Source organism: Mangifera indica, chromosome 15 (assembly GCF_011075055.1).
Source record: "Mangifera indica cultivar Alphonso chromosome 15, CATAS_Mindica_2.1, whole genome shotgun sequence".
Taxonomy (NCBI): Eukaryota; Viridiplantae; Streptophyta; class Magnoliopsida; order Sapindales; family Anacardiaceae; genus Mangifera; species Mangifera indica.
In genome coordinates, this window is record NC_058151.1 from 4195132 (window position 1) to 4205946 (window position 10815).

Here is a 10815-nt window from a genome sequence, read left to right on the forward strand (position 1 = left end):
AGAAAGTCGTGACAAATAGTGACTCTTGTTTCCTATTTATATTTTTTGAATGAGATCATACTTTATCCATGTTTTCTCTCAACCTATGGGCTGGTGTAGTACTTGTTTGCTAATAATTGATCATCTTCACAAATGTCATATTAGTGAGTTTGACCAAAAAGAATTTTGATGACATAATATTGTTTCCTAGTTTCTAAAGTGAAAGTAGTACTACAAAAACTCTTCACCTCTCTATACAAATTAATTTTATATGAGTGGTTAAATGTTTAGTTTTGAGATTGAGAAGAGATAAACTAAGTTAAACATCATATAATATCAATTATCATAAGATAAAATCGATTGAAAATAAAATTCAATTTCTTTTTACAGTTTCCAGAGATAAGGTCCCATACAAGTCTAATCATAAATTAAAAATTGTATAAATCATAATATGTTTCATTTAATTCAACTTTCATAGAGATGTAACTAGTTATTAAATAGAAATAGACTTGTTATAATCAAGAGAAAGTGTCATAAATGCGTTAGGAAATTTTGTCAATGCATATTTAATTTATTAATTTGATTGCATAAAAATCCATAATTTACATCGCATAGCTAGAAAAAATATAAAGTTTGATACCTTCAAGTGTTATCATCGGTTCTCCAAATCTGTTTGAATCACTAGCTTCCCCACTTCCTACTTCAGGAAGTAGCAACTCAGCCTTCTTAAAAGAATCCACTAATGAAACTCCACGTAGGTAGCTCAAACCCTTGGAAGAGATCTATGAATCCTATTAGTTTGCTATTTATGTTTTAGATATCACAACCTTTGGTGAAGCATCAAAATGCCATGTAAGAACAGTTAATGGTAATTTAGAAAAATGAAATATGGGAGATAACGGATCTACTCAAAGGCAAGAATGCAATTGAGATCCAATGGGTTTTAAAAAATATTATGTTGATAAAATCGTACAAAAAAAAAAATCTCGACTAGTGGTGAAAGGATCTTCACCTTTTTCTTTGGTTGCTAGATTTGAAACCATGAGAACTATCTTAGCTTTGATTATACAACTTTATTGGCTTATTTGCCAATTTTATGTAAGTTTACATTTTTTAAATGAAGACTTTAAAGAAGAGGTTTATGTTACTCAACCTAAAGAATTTATGGTGAAAGGCAAAAAGACACAGGCCTACAAGTTAAGAAATGCACTTTACAAATTCAAGCAAGCTCCATATGCAAGGTCTATCAAGATTGATATCCTTTTTCATCATATTGCTTTCACAAGAAATAGAAATAGGCTAACTCTTTGTGCGAAAAACAAGGAAAAGATGACTTTAACATTGTATGTCTTTATGTTAATGATATTATTTATATAGGTTCATATGATTCTTCTGTAGCTAAATTTATATATAACATCATGAAGAAATTTGAAATGTCAGACATGAGTTTATTACATTATTTCCGTGGACTTGAGGTGAAATAAGGTGTAGATGAGAATTTTATTTTACAAAGGAAATATGCAAATAAATCTTCTCAAAGATTTAACCTGCTCAATTGCAAACTACTTGTTATACCTATAAACCACATAGATAGTTCAGACCCTTGGAAGAGATTTATGAATCTTGTTAGTTTGCTCTTTTTGTTTTAGATATCACAACCTTTGATGAAGCATCAACCAAAGAAGAATGAAAGAACGCAATGTAAGAAGAGTTATTGGTAATTCACAAAAATGAAACATGTGAGATGATGGATCTACTTGATGGCAAGAATGCAATTGAGATCCAATGGGTTTAAAAAAAATATTATGTTGATAAAATTGTACAAAAGCACAAATCTCAACTAGTGGCAAAAGGATATTCGCTTTTCTTTTAGTCGTTAGATTTGAAACCATGAGAACTATTTCAGCTTTGACTACACAACTTTATTGAATTGTTGGTCAATTTTATGTATGTTTGCATTTTTTATATGAAGACTGTAATGAAGAGGTTTATGTTATTCAACCTAAAGAATTTATGGCGAAAGGCAAGAAGACAAAGGCATACAAGTTAAGGAAGACACTTCACAAATTAAAGCAAGCTCCATATGTCTGGTATGTCAAGATTGATAGCTATTTTTCATCATATTGCTTTCACAAGTAGTAAAAATAAGCTAACTCTGTGTGAAAAAGCAAGGAAAAGATGGCTTTAACATTATATGCCTTTATGTTTATGATATTATTTATATGGGTTCTTATGATTCTCCAGTAGCTGAATTTATATATAATATGATGAAGAAATTTGAAATGTCAGATATGGTTTATTGCATTATTTCTTTGGACTTGAGGTGAAATAAGGTGTAGATGAGATTTTTATTTCACAAAAAAAAAAAAATGCAATGAATTTTCTCAAAGATTCAATTTGCTCAATTGCAAACTAGCTTTTGGACCATGAACATGAATGACAAGTTGCAATGTGAAGATGGTACGAAAAAGATAATGAAGAACTTTAGAAGCTTGGTAGGAGGTTGGATTATTTTACCCATGCTAGATGAGATATTGCTTTTTTTTTTTTTTTTTTTGGGTGTAATTTCCAAGTTTATGCAAAATCCCACAAAGCATTATTTTAAAGAAACACAAAATAAATTCCTTTTATATTACATGAGGATAAGATAATAATCATGACTATTATAAATGAAAATTATTTACTTCTATTATGAGTGTCAAATACGGAATATAGACAAACTGATGGATTGTTTTTATAAAGCAAGAGATATTTATCCATATGTTAGATGGTTGATCACTATTTCTTTAACTAGTCGTGTTTTTAGATGTTACATGAGTTCGGTCAAGGAGTTTTTCCCAATATTAACAATAATTTTATTTATTTAATCTACTTCTAGAGCCCATATCAAACTGACCAAACCCTGATTCCTATAAACAAAAACCACATTCTGTCAGAATTATCTCAACACTTCTGAAATTAGAGGACGAAAAGTATTGACTACATTAATCCAACTTGTAAAGATGCACAAATCGTTGACTTAGTGATCCATTAAAATGTGACATGTCAACAACTACTATTGGAAGATTCGATGCAAATAACCAACAAGAATATATAATCAATCCATTGTTGAATTCTATAATCTAAAATAAAATGATGAGAAAACAACTCAATGTATAAATTATTCAAGAAAATTATGATTTGTAGTATTTATATTGGCTTTACTTCCCACGTTAAAAGAATAGAAAAGTAACCATTGAAATTAATTGGTGGTCTTACCACTTTTCAAAGAAGAAAACGTTGGGGAAGACTGAGCTCAAACTTCACAATGTAATAATATTAATAAAATTATGTGTTCATATTTTTTTAATATATAATTAATATTAAATATTTAAATAATATATTATTATATGATTAGAGGATTTTGAATTAAAGATAAAGTAATATTTAATTATACAATAATACATTATTTATGTATCTAATTAGCATTTGCTTGAAAAAAATATAAGAGGGACAAAAAAAACTTTGAAGTGGGGAACAAATTAAGATGAATTTCAACGTGGAATTAATGATTAATAAGCACGGTAAGTATATGGGTCAAATTAGTACGTTTTTCAAAGTTTTCTATTAAAGATATCAAACAACTATCTAATTATACGATGATACATATAAATATATATATATATATATATATATATATATATATATATATATATATATATATATTTGTGTATTTAAAATGATTACTCATAGTTTTATGGTAAAATATTCCACCAAAATGTAATGAATTGCTGTTGCTCAAAATGAACTCCATATTTAAACTTATTAAGTTCAATAATGTTTACTTCAATTGCATTCCAGATGCTGACGAATTTTGGCAAGCTGTATTCCAGATTCAAGCATGTAACTAGAGACCAGCTAACACAATTTAGACTAAAAGATTAGGATTATTGCCTCATTTATATAATTATCAAACAGATTTATTTATTGCACTTGATTTACGAAACATGCCTTTTAGTTTCCATCAATTTTCATTTAAAGCTTGCGCCTAAATTATAAATTGGATACTTTGTAATAGGGGTGAATTCAAATTAAATTGACTCAAACTAGATTTCTAACTTGGCTTAAACGAATCTAAACTAGATGGTTATGACTTGAGCTTGACTTATGTTTCAAAGATTTAGCAAATTCAAGTCATGGGAGTCAAGCTCAAACTCAACAAATTTTTTAATTGAAAATAATTTTTTTTTTTTAAATCATGTCAAATTAATAAAAGAAAACATGTTAGAAATTAAATTATAATTAGAAAAAAATGAGACTTATTTAGTTGTTAGAATTGTGTCAAATGAGTTAAATAAATTGTTAGAATCAAACTTATCTATCTAATTAAATTAAAATTTTAAAACTTGAAATTTAGTTGGAAAAAGTTGTTTGAATATACTTTTTCAATATAAACAAACCCAAATTCAAACTTAATTCGGGTCGAAGTCACCCCTGATCCATGGTATACACTCAACTCATTAAAGTTTTCTTTATCTTCTTAATCACTTCTATTTATTAAAGTTTTCTCGCGCTTTCACTTTTCTTATTCCACAACTGGTAATGATTTTATGGTCAAACCAAGCAACATATATATTAATATATAGTAGTATACGACTACGAAGACAACGTAAGTCAAAAGGATTTAAAGAAAAATATTAATATGAGGTATATTATGCTTGAGCAGTTGATGCACTGTGGAGACAATTGAGGTAAGAGCACCACCCTTTAATTTTGTTCGTTTGCTCATTTTGAATCATGCATTAACGCACTACCCCTCAATAAGTCAAGAGAGACCAAAGAACCCAAAGATACATGAAATATATTAGTAATTAAATCACCCACTTTCAAATAATGCATAATTCTTACGGTAACTGTGGCGGACACAATAAAATCTTGCCGTTTTTGATAGAACGTGCTTTTTTTTTTTGCACTTTTGAACTTAAATTAGTTACATGACTATTAAAAAGGTATTATCTATTGTTAGCATCAAAGTGGAACAACTTTAGAATTTAGATAGAATGAAACCATAATTGTGATTTTCTTGAAAAATGATATGTGCGTATATACGAATGTGCAGATGTGCGTTTTGTACCAAAATTCATTTTTTCAAAAGGTTAAGGTTTATCTTTAAATCTGCAATAATCCAGAGGTAAAAATAAATTTCATGTTGAAATTCAATTGTATGTTCTAGTATTTATGTAGATGCTACCAAAATCTTGGTATTATTTTTTCATTTAGAAACCATAAATTAAGCATGTTTGTTTATGTAGTATTAGGAAAAATCATTACAAAAAATGGTTGAGATAATATTTATGGTTAGATATGATAGGTAGTAGGTCAATAGAGCTAATAACACTCCGAAATATGAAAGAGGGAAGGGGGGGGGGGGGGGGGGGGGGGTGAGGTGGTGTGTGGTGGGGTGTTGGGGTGGTGTTTAGAGATGATTGTTAGAGATGGTTGTTAGTTGACTCTAAAACCAATTGTGATGGATTGATAGATCTTGTCTATTCTCGATTGAACGTCTACAGTTGTTTATGGAAATTGCAAGCACATTAAATGATTTGTCTTATCATATTCAAGATAACTATGATATTTGGGTTCTGAAGAGCTTATCCAAGGCACAAAAAAGGCAAGCAATAGGTTTTGTCATGTTTGTAAGTTATAAAGAAATAAAAACTACCTATGAACAATAACATCCTGAAGGACGACATAGGGTGAACCCATCCCCATGAATGGACGATGTTGACTCCTTGGATAATCTAAATGTGGAGACACAACCGCAAAGTGCACCGCAAGAAAATGACAGAAGGAATGTGAACTTCTATGATGGTCTTTAGGTTGGTATAAGGTTGATTGTAGTTGTTAAGGATTGGGTTCTAGGTGGTGGGAAGAAGGATCGATATAGGGTGCATTTGACAGAGGTGATGAGATGGATGATCTTTTTTTAGATGATACTAAGTCAGATGAAGAAGAATATGTTAGTAGTGACTAAGAAAATGATAATAATACGAGGGTTGGTCCTAATGGGTTAGTTTAGGGTAGTGTGGATCATGATGTTCCAATTCATAATAGGCCCACTCTTATAATGTTTAGGTTCCAAATCCATTTTGTTGGGGTTTAAAGTCTATGATGGATGTTCAAAATGAGGGTTTTGAGAATTTCACTTCACATCGCAATAAGAGTTTCAAAGTTAAATATCATATTACCAATAAATAAACATTAATTTTTTTTTTCACTTTACACTGATATCACTTATATTAACCGCATGCCTTTGAAATATCAGTGTAAGTAAAAAAAGGCTCCAATGAGAGTTCCAATGCATGCCTCTGAAATATTAGTATAAGTGAAATATCATTTTTACCAATAAATAGGCATGAGAGTTCCCAATAAATAGATACATTTTAGAGACATGCGTTGGAAAATAGTTATCAGTACAAAGTGATGCATTTAAACAAATCCCAATGAGAAAGTGAATCTGTGCATCAGTAATGTAAATACAGAGCAAAAGCTATCAAGTTAGATAACTATGATGTTTTCAGGTTGTTTTGTATGGTTATAACCACACTTATCCTCAAGATATAATAATACCCCATTATAAACAGACTAGCAAATAACACTTGGGAAAATATTGAAGTCCATATTTATTGGGGTTGATCGTATTTACAGACCAAAGTAAATTATAATTGATATGGTAGATAAGTATAAGATACTTGATGATAAAATAGTAAATACCTCATAGTCACTTAATGTAGATGCCTATTGAGGGACATTAGTGTACTATGTATAATCAATGCATTAGTGCAAGGGGGTAACCCCAATCCGAGCAACACCTTGATTGAGCTATGATGGATGGAAGGTGTATAGGGCCATCAACTTAGTGAAACCCTTACAAGGCATGATGAAGCTCTTAAATGAGTCATACATAGCAACTGTCCAAGCCCTCAAGTTCACCTCACCTTGCATCTAATGTTGGTTATCAAAATTAATTAGGATGCATACCTGCACAAACGATCAAAATGAATGGTTAATCTAATAATACAATAAAGGTTCATATTATGCTATAAAAAATTGAATATGATAATTTGGATACTTTTTCCATGAAATTCCATGGAATAAAACCTTAATTTTTGTCATATATTCCTTTAATAGGCTCTATAAGGACTCTAGGCCACCTATACTTGGATCCAATTGATATACATTGTCCATAAATGAAGGTAGCCATCTAACGAAAGTGGTATCAACACTCGTTCAATTAGCATTAGGAGTCGAGTGTCATAACATTCTCGGATAGTCATTGATATGCTATATAAAGAAAACAAATAAATAATGACAAGCTATTGTCTTTATATAATTTGTTATCATTATAATATTATAATATCAACTCTCGTACCTTATCTGCCAGCCATTGGCTTGTCTTGACATGTATGTCCCAAAACTCTTTCTTTTTCCTTGCCTCCTAAAAAAATCAGCATAAAACTTGTCATCCTTTGCTAGGTCATACCACATATAGAATGATACCTGCTAAAGGACATTGGTGCATCTACGTACAATCAATGCATTAGTGTGAAGGGGTAACCCTAACTCTGACTAACACCTTGATTATGTTATGATGGATGGAAGGTATCTATATATGGCCATCAACTCATTGAAACCCTTGCAAGATATGATGAAGCTCTTTGAAGAGTCATACACAATAAACGTCTAGGCCCTTAAGTCCACCTCACTATACACTGAGCGTTGGTTATTGAAATGAATTAGGATGTAAACTTGTACAAATGATCACAATGAATAGTTAATCTAATAATACAATAAAGGTTCATATTATGCTATAAAAAAATGAATACGGATACTTACTCTTTCCACAACGTTCCATGGAATAAAACCTAGATTTATGTCATCTATTCCCTTAATAGGATCTATAAGGACTCTAAGTCACTTGTACTCGAATCCAACTAATATACCCTTTTCACAAATGAAGCTAGTCACCTAACAAAAGTGGTATCCACACTTGTCCAATTACTATTAGGAGTTGAGTTTTATAACACTTCCACATAGTTGTCAATATCTTATACAAAGAAAATAAATAAATAATGATAAGTTAGGGTTTTTATATAATTTGTTATTATTATAATATTATAATATCAACTTTCATTCTTTCTTTTTCCCTACCCCCTAAAAAATAACAAAATAAGACTTATCATCCTTTCTTGAGTTGTACCATGTATAAAATGATGTCTCCTCAACGAATTCACCAGTCTCAATTGTTTTTTGGCTAACGTCTTGTGCTTTCCTCTACCTTTCTTAACATCTTTCAAGTGTTAGGCCTAGATTGGTTAGGAGTTTCATTAGGACTAGAAGCGAGGGCTATCTTAGATAATGTCGGATCATCATATGAGGGGATGTCAATAATGATCTTTGTCATGTCATCTAGCATTATTTAGATATAATTTTGGGTTGTATACATGTTTTTACTAAATAAATAATTAGATATATATATCATTAAATAATATTAACCTTGTTTAGAGAGGGAGCTAGAGGTGACAAAATGGGCGGTTACTTGTATAACACATGAGTAACTTGTTTAAATACAGGTACGAGTTTTAGATTTTTGAACCAGTACTTGTTTTGGATTGGTGCCCCTGGGTAATGAACTTTTGTGGGTGGGTCGAGTATGCCCGCGAGTACTTGTAGGTCACCTGTTTTTTTTTTTTTTCTATTCATCTTGTTTTTTTACTTTAACATCAAACTTACAATATATCCAATATAAATTTTATATATTTTCTCTTTTTTTGACATGAAGTGAACTCAAATCCTCTAAAATTAAAAAATTTGTTGTGTTGAAAGCAAATTAAAAAAATATAAGCATTAAATATTTTATTATAAATATTTATTTCATGTTTAATGCTAAAATTTTTCAAATTTATAAAAAAAATTTTATAGGTTAAGGTAAATTTTCGTTCCTTCACAGAATCTTTATGTGTTTGAAGAGAAAAGTATTGAAAATTAAGAAAAGAATATATTAAAAGAATAAAAACAAAAGAAAAATAGTGAAAAATTAATATTAACGGTAACCCACAGGTTGACTCGTACCCATTGGGATGGGTACGAGTTTAAAAATCATTACTCATATAATTTAACCCATACCCATTTTACCCGCACCAGTATCTACTTGGTCCTACCGGCCTACCTATTTGCCAAGTTTAGAGAGGGTCTTACGTGTGTCACCAGTATGTGTTGATGCTCCATAATGGTAGCTCCAACAAAGAGAAATACTATTCAACATCTTGGAGCCATACAAAAAAATGTTACTCAAACTCCTTGAACTATTAGTCCATTGACTATATAAATCCACATAGTAGAAGCTCTTGATCAATGAGCATTTCCTAAAGTCGAGCAATATTAAGATGCGTTGAGCCTCGTGCAGGAGAGAGGACTATAGCAAGGGGTGGGTGACCTCACAACTGTGAGAGGAACTAGGCAACCAGATTAAGGGACCTCACGATTAGATGATCGGTATGTACAAAGGCCAAATATGAGGAATGCATGAGTTGAGGAAAGGAAGTGGGGCTACATACTGCCTAGATGCATCAACGTACCCTATATATTCCATTACTTCATTGTACCATATGGATTCCTTTTCCTCCCTTGATGGCATCAGAATTGGGATGACAACATCTTGAAATATGTGAAGACAACATAATCAAAACAAATATTGAAGGTCATTCAAAAAGAAATAATTATTCATTTATGTATCATAGAATCCCAAAAAATGGTATTAACATTCTTCAAATTCAAAACTTCAATGGTCCTCCATTTTAGTATGCAAGGGACCTTGTCTATAGCCATATAATCATTGAAATCCCCCAGATTACCTAGGTTTCGTATATCAATAATTGGATCCAAGAAGAAGTTTATCAAGTTAGAAAATTATTAAGTAGTGGATATATCAATTGTACATAATCAAATCCATATATAAAGTTACTTGAAATGCTATGTATAACCCATCAACGTGTAATTCATTGTAGGGATGTCATCCGTGAATGGTGCATGTTTGTGGGCAACGTTCTCATACCCTTTCTACACTGTCAACCTCATAGAGTTTATAGTTATATTCCATATTATGTTTCCCCACAGAAATCAATTAAATGTCTCCAAGTCATCTGCCAAATGCAGGAAGTTGTCGAGGACCACTTTCCTATTATCTGCTCCCATCATACAGTGATGAAGAAGATAAAGGGAAGCCAATTTTACAATATCCTCATTGTTGTCACCCCATGACTTGGGATGAAAAGCTTGATGTAGATCTCTATTAGAAATCATTACCGCCCCCAAAAGTATCAAATCCTCAATCAAGTGTCCCTAATGTGTCGGCATATGCCTAGACATCTGCCTCTTTATTTATTACCAACCCCATCACGAGTGCAAATTCGACAGAGTTGAATCACACATCAACGTTGTTGAGCTTAGACCAAAACTTCCTGTCTTGGTCCTTGTTTACTTAAGGAAAAATGACCAAGTTTATTAGGACCATGTTGTATTTATGGTCCTCGAGGTCAAGAACATAGCCTAACCATGTTATCCTAAATATTTGTTTTTGTGTAGAATTTAACCTCGATCTTTTATGTTTTATAGTGTCCTTGTTGCTATGGACTATAACCGTAACCTTGAAAATCTGGGCTTCATTGAACTTGAGTTCACCTATTTGGTGTTTTACAGAGAATCATTGCACATAATAAAATTCAGCATATTAGTTATTTAATGGTATATTTTTACTCAAATAAATTAATTTGACAATAAAACTTGTCCAATCATAAA